We start from the raw sequence: 15,873 nt of genomic DNA on the forward strand, positions 1-15,873 counted from the left end.
ATCGCAAAAAATCGCAAAATATGAAATTTTTTTGAAACATCGCAAAACATCACAACAAATGAAAATTTTTTGAAAAATCGCAAAATATGACATTTTTTGGAAAAATCGCAAAACATGAAAATTTTTTGAAAAATCACAAAACATGAAAATTTTTTGAAAAATCGCAAAATATGAAATTTTTTTGAAAAATCGCAAAATATGAAATTTTTTTGAAAAATCGCAAAACATGAAATTTTTTTTAAAAATCACAAAACGAAATTTTTGAAAAATCGCAAAATATGAACAATTTTTGAAAAATCGCAAAAAATCACAAAAAATGAAAATTGTTTGAAAAATCGCAAAAAATCACAAAAAATGAAATTTTTTTTAAAAATCACAAGAAATGAAAATTTTTTTAAAAATCGCAAAATATGAAATTTTTGGAAAAATCGCAAAATATGATAATTTTTTGAAAAATCGCAAAAAATGAAATTTTTGAAAAATCGCAAAATATGAAACATTTTTGAAAAATGGCAAAAAATCACAAAAATGAAATTTTTTTTGAAAAATCACAAAATATGAACAATTTTTGAAAAATCGCAAAAAATGAAAATTTTTTGAAAAATCGCAAAATATAAAATTTTTTGTAAAATCGCAAAATATAAAATTTTTTTGAAAAATCGCAAAACATGAAAATTTTTTGAAAAATCACAAAAAATGAAATTTTTTTGAGAAATCGCAAAAAATCACAAAAAATGAATTTTTTTTAAAAATCGCAAAAAATCACAAAAAAGAAAATTTTATGAAAAATCGCAAAAACTGAAAATTTTTTGAAAAATCACAAAAAAAGAAAATTTTATGAAAATCACAAAAAATGAAATTTTTTTTGAAAAATCTCAAAAAATGAAAATTATGAAAAATCGCAAAAACTGAAATTTTTTTGAAAAATCACAAAAAATCACAAAAAAAGAATTTTTTTGAAAAATCGCAAAAAATCACAAAAAAATTAAATGTTTTTGAAAAATCGCAAAAAATGAACATTTTTTTGAAAAATCGCAAAAAATTAACATTTTTTTACAAAATCGCAAAAAATCACAAAAAATTATTTTTTTGAAAAATCACTAAAAATCACAAAAGAAAATATTTTGAAAAATCGCAAAAAATCGCAAAATATGAAAATTTTTTGAAACATCGCAAAAAATCAAAACAAATGAAAATTTTTTGAAAAATCGCAAAATATGACATTTTTTGGAAAAATCGCAAAACATGAAACATTTTTGAAAAATCACAAAACATGAAAATTTTTTGAAAAATCGCAAAATATGAAATTTTTTTGAAAAATCGCAAAATATGAAATTTTTTTGAAAAATCGCAAAACATGAAAATTTTTTGAAAAATCACAAAACGAAATTTTTGAAAAATTGCAAAATATGAACAATTTTTGAAAAATCGCAAAAAATCACAAAAAATGAAAATTGTTTGAAACATCGCAAAAAATCATCGCAAAAAATCACAAAACATGAAAATTTTTGGAAAAATCGCAAAATATGAACAATTTTTTAAAAATCGCAAACAATCACAAAAATGAAAAATTTTTTGAAAAATCACAAAATATGATAATTTTTTGAAAAATCGCAAAATATGAAAATTTTTTGAAAAATCGCAAAAAATGAAATATTTGAAAAATCGCAAAATATGAACAATTTTTTAAAAATCGCAAACAATCACAAAAATGAAAAATTTTTTGAAAAATCACAAAATATGATAATTTTTTGAAAAATCGCAAAATATGAAAATTTTTTGAAAAATCGCAAAAAATCACAAAAAATGAAAAAATGTTTGAAAAATCGCAAAATATGAAATTTTTTTGAAAAATCGCAAAACGAAATTTTTGAAAAATCGCAAAATATGAACAATTTTTGAAAAATCGCAATATATGATAATTTTTTGAAAAATCGCAAAATATGAAAATTTTTTTAAAAATCGCAAAAAATCACAAAAAATGAAAAAATTTTTGAAAAATCGCAAAATATGAAATTTTTTTGAAAAATCGCAAAATATGAAATTTTTTTGAAAAATCGCAAAACATGATAATTTTTGGAAAAATCGCAAAAAATGAAATTTTTGAAAAAACGCAAAAAATGAACAATTTTTGAAAAATGGCACAAAATCACAAAAATGAAAATTTTTTTGAAAAATCACAAAATATGAACAATTTTTGAAAAATCGCAAAAAATGAAAATTTTTAAAAAAATCGCAAAATATAAAAATTTTTGAAAAATGGCAAAAAATCACAAAAATGAAAAATTGTTTGAAAAATCATAAAATATGAACAATTTTTGAAAAATCGCAAAAAATGAAAATTTTTTGAAAAATCGCAAAATATAAAAAATTTTTGAAAAATCACAAAAAATTTAAATTTTTTGAAAAATTGCAAAATATGAACAATTTTTGAAAAATCGCAAAAAATGAAATTTTTTTGAAAAATCGCAAAATATGAACAATTTTTGAAAAATCGCAAAAAATCACAAAAAATGAAAATTTTTTGAAAAATCGCAAAAAATCACAAAAAATGAAATTTTTTTTAAAAATCACAAAAAATTTACATTTTTTGAAAAATCGCTAAATATGAAATTATTTTGAAAAATCGCAAAACAAAAATTTTTTGAAAAATCACAAAACATGAAAATTTTTGGAAAAATCGCAAAATATGATAATTTTTTGAAAAATCACAAAATATGAACAATTTTTGAAAAATCGCAAAAAATGAATTTTTTTTGAAAAATCGCAAAACATGAAAATTTTTTGAAAAATCACAAAACGAAATTTTTGAAAAATCGCAAAATATGAACAATTTTTGAAAAATCGCAAAAAATGAAATTTTTTTGAAAAATCGCAAAATATGAAAATTTTTTGAAAAATCGCAAAATATGAAAATTTTTTGAAAAATCGCAAAAAATGAAATTTTTGAAAAATCGCAAAATATGAACAATTTTTGAAAAATCGCAAACAATCACAAAAATGAAAATTTTTTTGAAAAATCACAAAATATGAACAATTTTTGAAAAATCGCAAAAAATGAATTTTTTTTGAAAAATCGCAAAACATGAAAATTTTTTGAAAAATCACAAAACGAAATTTTTGAAAAATCGCAAAATATGAACAATTTTTGAAAAATCGCAAAAAATGAAATTTTTTTGAAAAATCGCAAAATATGAAAATTTTTTGAAAAATCGCAAAATATGAAAATTTTTTGAAAAATCGCAAAAAATCACAAAAAAATTAAAATTTTTTGAAAAATCGCAAAAAATGAAATTTTTGAAAAATCGCAAGATATGAACAATTTTTGAAAAATCGCAAACAATCACAAAAATGAAAAATTTTTTGAAAAATCACAAAATATGAACAATTTTTGAAAAATCGCAAAAAATGAATTTTTTTTGAAAAATTGCAAAATATGAAAATTTTTTGAAAAATCGCAAAATATGAAAAATTTTTGTAAAATCGCAAAATATAAAAAATTTTTGAAAAATCACAAAAATGAAAATTTTTTTAAAAATCGCAAAATATGAAATTTTTTTGAAAAATCGCAAAATATGAATTTTTTTTAAAAAATCGCAAAACATGAAAATTTTTTGAAAAATTGCAAAAAATCACAAAAAATGAAAATTTTTTGAAAAATCGCAAATTATGAACAATTTTTGAAAAATCGCAAAAAATTAAAATTTTTTAAAAAATCGCAAAACATGAAAATTTTTGGAAAAATCGCAAAATATAAATTTTTTTGAAAAATCGCAAAACATGAATATTTTTTGAAAAATCGCAAAACATGAAAATTTTTTGAAAAATCGCAAAATATAAAGATTTTTTGAAAAATCGCAAAAAATCACAAAAAAGGAAAATTTTTAGAAAAATTGCAAAATATGACAATTTTTTGAAAAATCACAAAAAATTAAAAAAATTTGAAAAATCGCAAAATATGAACAATTTTTGAAAAATCGCAAAAAATGAAATTTTTTTGAAAAATCGCAAAATATGAAAATTTTTTGAAAAATCGCAAAATATGAAAATTTTTTGAAAAATCGCAAAATATGAGAATTTTTTGAAAAATCGCAAAACATGAAAATTTTTTGAAAAATCGCAAAATATAAATTTTTTTGAAAAATCGCAAAACATTAATATTTTTGAAAACTCGCAAAAAATGAAAATTTTTTGAAAAATCGCAAAATATAAATTTTTTTGGAAAAATCGCAAAATATGAAAATTTTTTGAAAAATCACAAAAAATGAAAATTTTTTGAAAAATCGCAAAATATGAAATTTTTTGGAAAAATCGCAAAATATGATTTTTTTTGAAAAATCGCAAAACATGAAAATTTTTTGAAAAATCGCAAAAAATCACAAAAAATGAAAATTTTTTGAAAAATCACAAATTATGAACAATTTTTGAAAAATCGCAAAAAAATGAAATTTTTTTGAAAAATCGCAAAACATGAAAATTTTTTGAAAAATCGCAAATTATAAAATTGTTTTGAAAAATCGCAAAACATGAAAATTTTTTGAAAAATCGCAAAAAAATCACAAAAAATGAAAATAGAAGTCCACTAAATGTTCATTAACTAAAGTCACAGCAAAAGGTGCTACAATTAAAGTAGAAATGCCAAAGTTCCACTGCTTTTTCTGTGACAGCTGTAGGGCTCGTCGGGGGATTGAACCCAGGACCTCTCGCATCCTAAGCAAGAATCATACCCCTTGACCAACGAGCCCTGAAGAAAGACCCTGCTGTGCCAAAAAAAATTCTTACTTTTTTATAAATACTTTTTGTTCTTGTTGTTTTTAGTATGGGCCACCTGGGTTGCCTTTGATGCAGTTCCTTTTAAGTTGGCTGTGCAGCACAATCCACAATAGCGATCTGCTAAAAAGATTCAGAGTGAGCTTCTGTTTAGAATACAGTTAAAAGCATCAGTCTGCAATATTAGAAAACCAGTAAAACAACTCAGGTGGACCTCTGGAAAAGCCAGGTAAGCCATTTTGAACAATGCCATAATGAAAAGATTTATTTATTTACATTAATCCATGCATCTCTTTATTTAGGCTATTTGCTTTATACGAGCTTACATGTCCTACAAATTTATTAATAGGACATACCCTATTAATAAACCGCCATGTTGTGAACCCGAAAGCAAAGCATCCAGTAAAAATTCATGTCTGGGGAGCCATATTTCGTCAGGGACCTGGACCGCTAGTTGTGTTAGAAGGTTAGTTCAAATCTCTTTAATATGATTAAATCGTTTCTTTGCAGTTTCTTTATTTATATATATATATTTTTTTTTTCTATTTTCAGGAATTATGGACAGATGTTTTTACGAAGACACTATAATAAAATTCAATCAGGCTCCATACGTAAAACAACACTTTAAGAACCATATCACTTCTTCCAAGGTAGATACAGTATGTAGGCCTACTGTACCAACTTTGTATGTGTGTGTGTATACATGTTCACTGATGTGTGTGTGTGTGTGTGTGTGTATACATGTTCACTGATGTGTGTGTGCACACGTTCACTGCTGTGTGTGTTGAACTTTTTTATCAATCTTGATGATTATTGAATAATTAATAAAGTAAACACATTGCTTAAAGGGCACATAGTTTACCCCTTTTTTAATGATTTAACATTATTATTATGGTTCTTCTGAGTGTGCCAGTCTAGGTTCAGTTCAAAACACAATCCAGATTTTTTTATTATGATGTGTTACAATGTGTCATTTTAAGGGCGTGTACACAGCTCGCTGTTTTACAATTACATTTAGTCATTTAGCAGACGCTTTTATCCAAAGCGACTAACAAATGAGGACAAGGAAGCAATTATCACAACTATAAGAGCAACAATAAATAAGTGCTGTAGGCAAGTTTCAGGGCTGTAAAGTCTAAGAAGGAAAGCATTAGTAATGTAAGAATTTTTTTTTTTTTTTTTTTTTGAGTACAGTTAGTGGTATAGCTAGAGGCAATTGCAGATTAGGAAGTGAAGAGGAGACTAAATAGTTGAGTTTTAAGTTGTTTCTTGAAGACAGCAAGTGACTCTGCCGTTCTGTTGCAGTTAGGGAGTTCATTCCACCAACTGGGCAGATTGAATGCGAGAGTTCGGGAAAGTGATTACTTCCCTCTTTGGGATGGAACCACGAGGCGACGTTTATTCACAGAACGCAAGTTTCTTGAGGGCATATAAATCTGCAGAAGTGAGAGCAGATAAGAGGGAGCAAAGCCAGAGGTTGCTTTGTAGGCAAACATCAGAGCTTTGAATTTGATGCGAGCAGCAACTGGCAGCCAGTGCAAACGGGTGAGTAGCGGAGTGACATGTGCTCTTTTCAATTCATTAAAGACCACTCATGCTGCTGCGTTCTGGAGTAGCTGAAGGGGCGTGTTGCTTCGCATGAAAATTAGTTTCAAATTCAGTCGGTCGGTGAGTAAATGAATATGATGAATGAGAACACACAGGCATGTGCGTATAGACATAAAATGTAATGTTGTACAGTAACGTGTCAATTGTTTGTTTCAGTTGTCTTTATTTGAATGGTTTCGTGAGGATGTGATGGTGTGCTTTATCTGGCTGATTCCTGCTGAAGTGGGCGGGTTGTGTGACGTTTGATTCGGGGGATGTTATGGGGCGGGGTTTGCGTGACGTGCTGCGAGCTACTAGCCCGACAGTGGAAACGCAACATGATTTCGGCCTCACTGCTTAACCTCCTGGGCAATTGCCCCGGCTCATCCTGGCTCGCACTGGCCTCAGCTCACAGCCTAGAAGTCCAATGAACTATCCATTGCACCACAGAGCTCCTGCCTCTAGCACTGTTGCACAGAAAGCAATTTTTGGTACTCTCTGGCCCATAAAAGCACAACTCACTGCAGATAAAGTACTGCTGGGATTCACACATAGGATCTTCTGTTTACTAGACAGGTGTTTTGACCAACTAAGCCACAAAACCAGACAGGGGGTATCTGTTTAATCGAAAAAAGAAACGGTAAAAACGGTAGCACTGCATGTTTGAATGTCTAGACTTAAAAATTTTAAAGTCCAATTGGTTACGCATCACCATACCATGCTATATAATGCCATCGTCCAAAACCCTCTTAATAGTACAATATTAAAATTGTTTTATTATTTAATATATAATCAAGGTTTCCCTTCTTAAACCAATTAACTTCTCTCTATAAAGCTTCAAAAATTGCAACAAATGAACACTCCAATGAAACAATGTACAAATAAAATAAAAATGAAAATAAAACATTTACTTAAAACATTTCAAATTTTCCCAAAAGTCCAGTACAGGTGATGAACACTCAAAAAGATTCTTTTGCAAAACAACTAGGTTGCAAATTCAGTTCAAGAGATCTAGGATGTTGCACTTGTGAGTTTGTTGTAAATTTACACTCTTACCATGACGCTGAATAGGTTTCACTTTGTATCTTTCCAACAGGTGTATCCAAAAAATCCACTTAATGGGAGGCTCGCCAGTCCAACTCCACAATTAGACACGCACCGATGGAAGTTGAGACAATCCAAATCCAGAAAAGAGTTCACACATCAATTAATTTGAATGCAGAGCAGATCACATTCAGCAACTGACTTCAATAGAACATCTCACCGATGAAAAACCAGAAGAAGATGCATAAGCAAACAAACAAAGGGGAGAAAAAAACCATTAGCATTTTACAGTGTATGCATTATCTCAGCTTAACACATTTGTAAATAAACAGCAACAATAAATGACCATGTATATGCTTCTCTCTGCTGAATTTCTGTGTTTTTCCTATTTCTTTCTCCTATTTGGCATTTTCTTTTTACAAATGACAGCATTTTACTTAAACTCTCTCACTTAAACTTTACACAATCACTTGTATAATACTGTGTATAATACTGTGTTTTTACTAGACCAAACAAACGGTTAATTAATGAAACACATTTTTGACACTAGTTTTAATCATGTTATAATGAAAACAATAAAAAAAAAACACGAACTCACCAAGGAAATCATTCAAAATCAAAGCGAAAAGCCAGGAAAACTCCAGGGGGCACTCGTGTGCAGATTTCACTCACAGATACAAATCTTGTTTTTTTCTCTCAATCCTTCATTAAAGATATATGATAGAAATCATTTCAGCATCTTATTAATGGTCAGTTTTCACAGTTAATACACATTTAAAACATTAAAATATATATTTACATTTACATTTAGTCATTTAGCAGACGCTTTTATCCAAAGCGACTTACAAATGAGGACAAGGAAGCACTTACACAACTAAGAGCAACAATGAATAAGTGCTGTAGGCAAGTTTCAGGTCTGTAAAGTCTAAGAAGGGAAGTATTAGTAGTATTAGTATTAGTATTTTTTTTTGTGGGTACAGTTAGTGTGATATTCAGAGAGGCAATTGCAGATTAGGAAGTGAAGTGGAGACTAAATAGTTGAGTTTTTAGTCGTTTCCTGAAAGTAGCGAGTGACTCTGCTGTTCTTATGCAGTTAGGGAGTTCATTCCACCAACTGGGCAGATTGAACGTGAGCATTCGCAAAAGTGATTTCTTCCCTCTTTGGGATGGAACCACGAGGCGGCGTTCGTTCACAGAACGCAAGTTTCTGGAGGGCACATAGATCTGCAGAAGTGAGAGCAGATAAGAAGGAGCAAGGCCAGAAGTCACTTTGTAGGCAAACATCAGAGCTTTGAATTTGATGCGAGCAGCAACTGGCAGCCAGTGCAAACGGACTAGCAGCGGAGTGACATGTGCTCATTTCGGTTCATTGAAGACCACTCGTCTGCTGCATTCTGGAGCAGTTGAAGAGGCTTGATAGAGTTAGCTGGAAGCCCAGCTAGTAGAGAGTTGCAGTAATCCAGTTTGGAGAGAACAAGAGCTTGAACAAGGAGTTGAGCTGCATGTTCAGAAAAGAAGGGTCGGATCTTTCTGATGTTATAGAGTGCGAATCTGCACGATCGAGCAGTTCTAGAAATGTGTTCAGAGAAGTTTAGTTGGTCATCAATCGTTACTCCAAGGCTTTTCACCATTTTGGATGCAGTAATGGTTGCCCCATCCATCTGGATTGAAAAATTATGGTGTAGAGTCGGGTTAGCAGAAACTACAAGAATTTCCGTTTTTGCGAGGTTCAGCTGAAGATGATGATCTTTCATCCAGTGTGAAATATCCAACAGGCAGGCTGAGATGCGAGCTGGAACCGAGGGATCATCAGGATGAAAAGAGAGGTATAGCTGGGTATCATCAGCATAGCAGTGGTAGGAGAATCCATGTCTCTGGATGACTGGTCCTAGAGATGATGTGTAGATGGAGAAGAGAAGTGGCCCAAGAACAGAGCCTTGAGGCCTTGATATATATCTAATAGTTTTCTACTGTTATTAATTTAAAAACTTACATCTCTGCATTCCCTTGCGAACACTGAATCACCATAGCAACGGTAAACACAAGCTAACAGACGAGAGAGAGATTTGTTATTGTTTGTAAATCTGATCTGCTATAGTGTAAGGCACGATGATGTTATTCTAAAGCACTATTCCCTTGAATGCTGTTTAATACTTGATTATGAATTATTTAAATAAATAAATAATTTTAATATATATTATTTAATCGAGTATTCTGCCAATGTTTTTTTTTCATATTTATAAGGGTGTTTCTATTTGCTCTATTGCTGTGTACTACCCACTAGTAACCTGGGTTACAACTGACTATATATAAATCAGTTGACATTATTAAGGCATTTATTGGGTACAATTGCTACTTTTTTTACTGTCATTCATTGTGTTTTGGTCATTATCAATGCACTGTCACTTTAATTGAGCGTGAGCAGCGCGTCAAAAATAGACCCGGCGCCAAAACTATCGCTGCACTGCTGCTTCAGCGACGCTCACGCCTCGCTCTGACGTGCTGCTGTTGCGTGCAGTATGAAAGCTCTAATCTGTTAACATGGACGCCGAAAAAACACGCGCTGCTGGCGCTTGCGGTTTGAAACAGCCGTTAGTCTTAACACTAAAAGAAAAAAACTGTGGATACGATACTTCCAAACGCAGTTTCATCTAAGACAGTGGGGGGAAGCAAAATTTACTATGCTTTCAACTCAGTTACTTTACACATGCATAAAGAGGCTCTTGTATGACAAATCCAAAAGGTGTGATCTTAACAATAGGTGGCGGTCACTTTTGCCCTAAACCACAGGTTGCCTTCGAGTCATTCCTTAAGTCCACTCGGCCTTGCACCGTTTTATAATCTTCCTTATTTAAAACAGCTCAATTAAGTCATCGGCTTCATTGTAGTGTACCTCTAGTATCTGAGCCTGCACTGCGCAATGAAAGAAAGAAGCAAAACGGGATGGACAGATGCCTGAAATGTTAGAAACGCACCACACCTTAAGTCAGTGAAGAAAAGGGGCAAAGCTTGACACTCTTGTGGGACTCAAACCTACAACCTTTGAATGGCTCAGCTCACAGCCTAGAGGTCCAATGAGCTATCCATTGCACCACAGAAACTGCACCAAAAAGCACTTTTTGGGACTCTCTGGCCCATGAAAGAACAGCCAACTGCAGACAAAGTACTGCTGGGAGTTGAACTCAGGATCTGCTGTTTACTAGACAGGCGCTTTGACCAACTAAGCCACAGGGTCAAACGATGTTGACAAGGGCTAATTGTTTAATCGAAAAAAGAAAAAAAAAACTAACAATGGCAGCGCTGCATGTGGGAATGTCTGGACTTGAAATATTAAAGTCCAATTGGTTAGGCATTACCACATTATGCTTTATAAAGCCATCGTCCAAAGTCCTCTTAAACGTGTAGCGTTCTTAAGGATTTGAGTTTTGTTTAGAAGCCGACTGCTAAACATCCCGCTGCGTAAACACTCGTAACTCTTAAGAAAAAGCAACGCTGGCACATGTACAATAGGCACTGCTGGGACTTGAACCCAGGAACTCTTCTTTACGAGACAGGCGCTTTGACCAACTAAGCCACAGCACTAAAGCTGAAATGAAGGCAAGACGGTTTTGCACACAGAGACTAAAAAAGACAGAAAGTCTAAAATGGCAATCAAAGAGGTTGTTTAAGTCTATTTGTCGCACTATTCATTAGGCCTCAAAGCTATACAATTTTATTATGCATTCCGGTAAGCTCTATAAAACTAGCGCATTCACCACCTGGATCAATTTAGCCCAGGATCTCCTGTTTACAAGAGAGGCGCTTCGACCAGCTAAGCCACAGCACCACAATGAATGACCGTAAGAGACATTTGCCCGATAACAAAAAACGAAGAAGAACAAACCAATACACAACAAAAACCAGCATGTCAGGATGCAGAAAATGCCGACAAGATGGACGTGGTCTTTTAGAGTCCGGATGATTATGTCTCAAACCTGACCAGTAACCTGGCCTCTGTTCAAGATCAAAGCAAAAAATGCATTGATTTATTTTTATTTAATCTACCCTTAATCATGTGTCAAGTGTTTTTTGGAATCTCCAGTTTCATTACATCCAAACCCAGATTCAGCTTGGAAAATGGAAATCTGAGGGAAAGGTGCAATTTGGATTTGAATCTAGCACCTGCTGTTGCCAAGACAGGTGCTCTGGCCAACTTAGTCTTAACACTAAAAGAAGAAAACCTCTGGATACGATACTTCCAAACGCAGTTTCATCTAAGACAGTGGGGGAAAAGCAAAATTTACTATGCTTTCTACTTAGTTACTTTGCACATGCATAAAGAGGCTCTTGTACGACGATTCCAAAAGGCGTGATCTCAACAATAGGTGGTAGACACTTTTGCCCAAAACCACAGGTTGCCTTTGAGTCATTCCTTAAGCTTACTTGGCCCTACACCGTTTTCTAATCTCCCTTATTTAAAACAGCTCAATTAAGTCATCGGCTTCATTGTAGAGTACCCCTAGTATCTGAGCCTGCACTGTGCAATGAAATTAAAAAGCAGAACAGGATGGACAGATGCCAAAAATGTTGGAAACGCACCACTCCTAAGTCAGTGAAGAAAAAGGGCAAAGCTTGCAACGCTGGTGGGACTTGAACTCAAAACCTTTAAATGACTCAGTTCACAGCCAAGAAGTCCAATGCGCTATCCATTATCTTAGATTAAATGATTTCCATTTTCCGAGCTGACAGAGGGTTTGGATGTAATGAAACTGGATATTCCAAAAAACACTTAACACATGATTAAGGGTAGATTAAATAAAAATAAAATAATGCATTTTTTGCTTTGATCTTGAACAGAGGCCAGGTTACCGGTCAGGTTTGAGACATGATCATCCAGACTCTAAAAGACCACGTCCGTCTTGTCAGCATTTTCTGCATCCTGACATGCTGGTTTTTGTTGTGTATTTATTTCTTCTTCGATTTTTGTTATCAGGCAAATGTCTCTTACAATTAATTTTTGTGGCGCTGTGGCTTAGCTGGTCAAAATACCTTGTAAACAGGAGATCCTGGGCTCAAATCCCAGCAGTGCCTTAGTTCAGGTGGTGCGTGTGCTTTTTTTATACAGATAAACGAAATTAATTATAAAACTGTATAGCTTTGAGGCATAATGGATAGTGCGACAAAATGAGTTACATTTAAGAGCTCATCTGATTCACAACTAGTTGACTGCACACCCATGTTTTTAAGTTGTTTATCTCCCCCTCCATATTCTCCATTCCTCAAACCTATTGAGGATTTTTTTCCTGCCTAGAGATGAAAAGTGTATGACCGAAATCCAAACACATGTATACCCCTTCTCCAAGCTATAGCAGTTGATGCTTTTCGTGGCTGGATTTGCCATGCAAGGTGACATTTGCCCCACTGCTTGGCCACACCAATACAGAAAAGAGAATGCAGTATAGCTGTTTTTTTATTTATTTATTTTTTTACTGTAACTGTATTTAGTAAATACTTCTGTTGATGGTATATGTAGACCACATTTTCTGCAACTTTGTGTTGGTTGGGATGAACACTGTGTACGCTGTTTTTGTGAGGAAAATACAGTAAAATATATTTGGTATTTGTTTGCTTTGTATTAAAACAATTTTCGAAAAATTTTACAATGCACTTCTGTAGGTCTATGTACTGTCTGTAGTAAGTGTAACACTGAACAGAAGAAAGCTTACAGAAAGTCATTATGATGAATAGAGAAGAAGTGGTCATAGTGTTTTACATTAAGCACATTAGTGTTCAACTGATCTTATGAATATCTATTAATGTGATGGCTTGTGTGTGTCATTTGAAAACAAAATACCTTTTTGAGAAGAAATCACATTGTTTTGAACTTATAGTTTCATTTTGCAGAAGAATTGAAGAGTTTTGCCCAATGTGTGTGTGTTTTGTGATTTGTGTGTAGAGTTCTGACAATATGAGACATGCTTTCAGAAAATGTGTGTAAACAACTGGAAAAAACTGTAAACAACCTCTTTGGTTGTCATTTTAAGAACTCCAGGAACAAGTTTGGTGACCCCTGGCTTAAAAGCATAGTTCTCTCAGACAGCAACTTTACAGGGCAACACTATATGCTGAATGGCTCAACCGAAATTTTAACCTGTTATTTCTCACGGAATGAACGAGAATCATACTCCTAGACAAGCAAGCCACTATGCAAAGTAATGTTTTGTGGCGACACTTTATGCTGGCAAACTGGAATTCTTCGAAAGACATTTTTATGAAAGACATAATGTGCTGTAAAACGCAGTACACCTGCAAGGGCTCATCCGGTATTTGAACCTGGGACCTCTCACACCAGAAGCGAGAATCACACCCCTAGACCAATGAGCCACTAAAGTGATAGGATTTCACATGGCGTCAGAAGCATCAAATAGTCAGAAATCTTTCTCTAAAGGGAATCAGGGGCACCCTAAGCGAGAATCATACCCCTAGACCAACAAACCACAAAAGCTTGAATATTTCACAAGACTTCAGAAGCAACAGATGGTCAGAAATCCTTATCTAACAAACATTGAAGCAGGGCTTTTGCTTCATTTGGACCCAGGACTTCTACAATGGTTCGTCCAGGATTTGAAAACGGGACCTCTCGCACCTTATGCGAGAATCAAGCCCGTAGACTACCAAGCTACTGCAAAACAGCCACTTTACATGGCAATACTATCTGCTGACAAACTGGAATTCTTCAAAAGACATTTTTACGAAAGACATAATGAATTTCACAAGGTGTCAGATAGTCAGAAATCTTTCTCTAACGAATAAAGGGCACCCTAAGTGAGAATCATACCCCTAGACCAACGAGCCACTGCAGAACAGCAACTTTATTTGGCAACACTATCTGCTGACAAACTGGCATTCTCAGAAAAAAGGCCTCTGTGTAAGCCACAACGACCTTATAAAAAGCAGACAAGTGTAAGGGCTCAACCGAAATTTGAATCTGGGATTTTTCATTGCATGAACGAGAATCAAACTCCTAGAACAGCAAGCCACTATGCAAAGGAATGTTTTATGTGGCGACACTATCTGCTGACAAACTGGAATTCTTCGAAAGACATTTTAATGAAAGACATAGTGCCCTGTAAAACACATAACACCTGTAAGGGCTCGTCCGGGATTTGAACCCGGGACCTCTCACACACGAAGCAAGAATATTACCCCTAGACCAACGAGCCACTAAGTTGAATGCATTTCACATGATGTCAGAAGCATCAGATAGTCAGAAAACTTTCTCTAACGAATCAAGGGCACCCTAAATGAGAATCATACCCCTAGACCAACGAGCCACTGCAAAACAGTAACTTTATATGGCAACACTATCAGCTGACGAACTGGAAATTCTCAGAAAAAGGCCTCTGTGTAAGCCACAACGCCCTTACAAAACAGTGGACAACTGTAAGGGCTCAACCGAAATTTGAATCTGGGATTTCTCACGGCATGAAAGAGAATCATAGTCCTAGACAAACAAACCACTATGCAAAGGAATGCTTTATGTGCCGACACTATCTGCTGACAAACTGGAATTCTTCGAAAAAGTTTTTTTATGAAAGCCACAATGCCCTGTAAAACAACAGAATAACAGCAAGGGCTCATCCGGGATTTGAACCCGGGACCTCTCGCACCCTAAGCGAGAAGCATACCCCTAGACCAACGAGCCACAATAGCTTGAATATTTTACAAGACATCAGAAGCAACAGATGGTCAGAAATCCTTATCTAACAAACATTGAAGCAGGGCTTTTGCTTCATTTGAACCCGGGACTTCTGCAATGGTTCGTCCAGGATTTGAAAACGGGACCTCTCGCACCTTAAGCGAGAATCATGCCCGTAGACCAATGAGCAACTGCAAAACAGCCGCTTTACATGGCAACACTATCTGCTGACAAACTGGCTTTCTCAGAAAAAAAGGCCTCTGTGTTAGCCACAACGACCTTACAAAACAGCAGACAAGTGTAAGGGCTCAACCGAAATTTGAATCTGGGATTTTTCATTGCATGAACGAAAATCATACTCCTAGACCAGCAAGCCATTATGCAAAGGAATGTTTTATGTGGTGACACTATCTGCTGACAAACTGGAAATCTTCGAAAGACATTTTAATGAAAGACATAGTGCCCTATAAAACACATAACATCTGTAAGGGCTCGTCCAGGATTTGAACCCAGGACCTCTCTCACCTTAAGCAAGAATCATACCCCTAGACCAACAAGCAACTACAGCGATTAAATTTCACATGGCGTCAGAAGCATCAGATAGTCGGAAAACTTTCTCTGACGAATCAAGGGCACCCTAAGCGAGAATCATACCCCTAGACCAACGAGCCACTGCAAAACAGTAACTTTATATGGCAACACTATCAGCTGACGAACTGGCATTCTCAGAAAAAGGCCTCTGTGTAAGCCACAACGCCCTTACAAAACAGTGGACAACTGTAAGGGCTCAACCG

The 15,873-nt window shown here is 33.8% G+C and overlaps 1 protein-coding gene and 1 long non-coding RNA gene across 4 annotated transcripts in view; one reads left to right on the forward strand and one right to left on the reverse strand.

Moving 5' to 3' along the window:
- LOC141375011 (zinc finger protein) overlaps nt 1-15,873 on the reverse strand; it is a 254,575-nt gene that overhangs the window by 79,955 nt on the left and 158,747 nt on the right. The gene's annotated exons all lie outside the window — the stretch shown is intronic.
- Nucleotides 2,801-7,760, forward strand: LOC148681910 (uncharacterized). The gene is made up of 3 exons (XR_015942927.1): nt 2,801-5,236; nt 5,323-5,420; nt 7,454-7,760. It is a non-coding gene; the product is annotated as an uncharacterized LOC148681910 (long non-coding RNA).

This window comes from Danio rerio, chromosome 4, assembly GCF_052040795.2.
Source record: "Danio rerio strain M-AB ecotype USA chromosome 4, GRCz13ab, whole genome shotgun sequence".
Taxonomy (NCBI): Eukaryota; Metazoa; Chordata; class Actinopteri; order Cypriniformes; family Danionidae; genus Danio; species Danio rerio.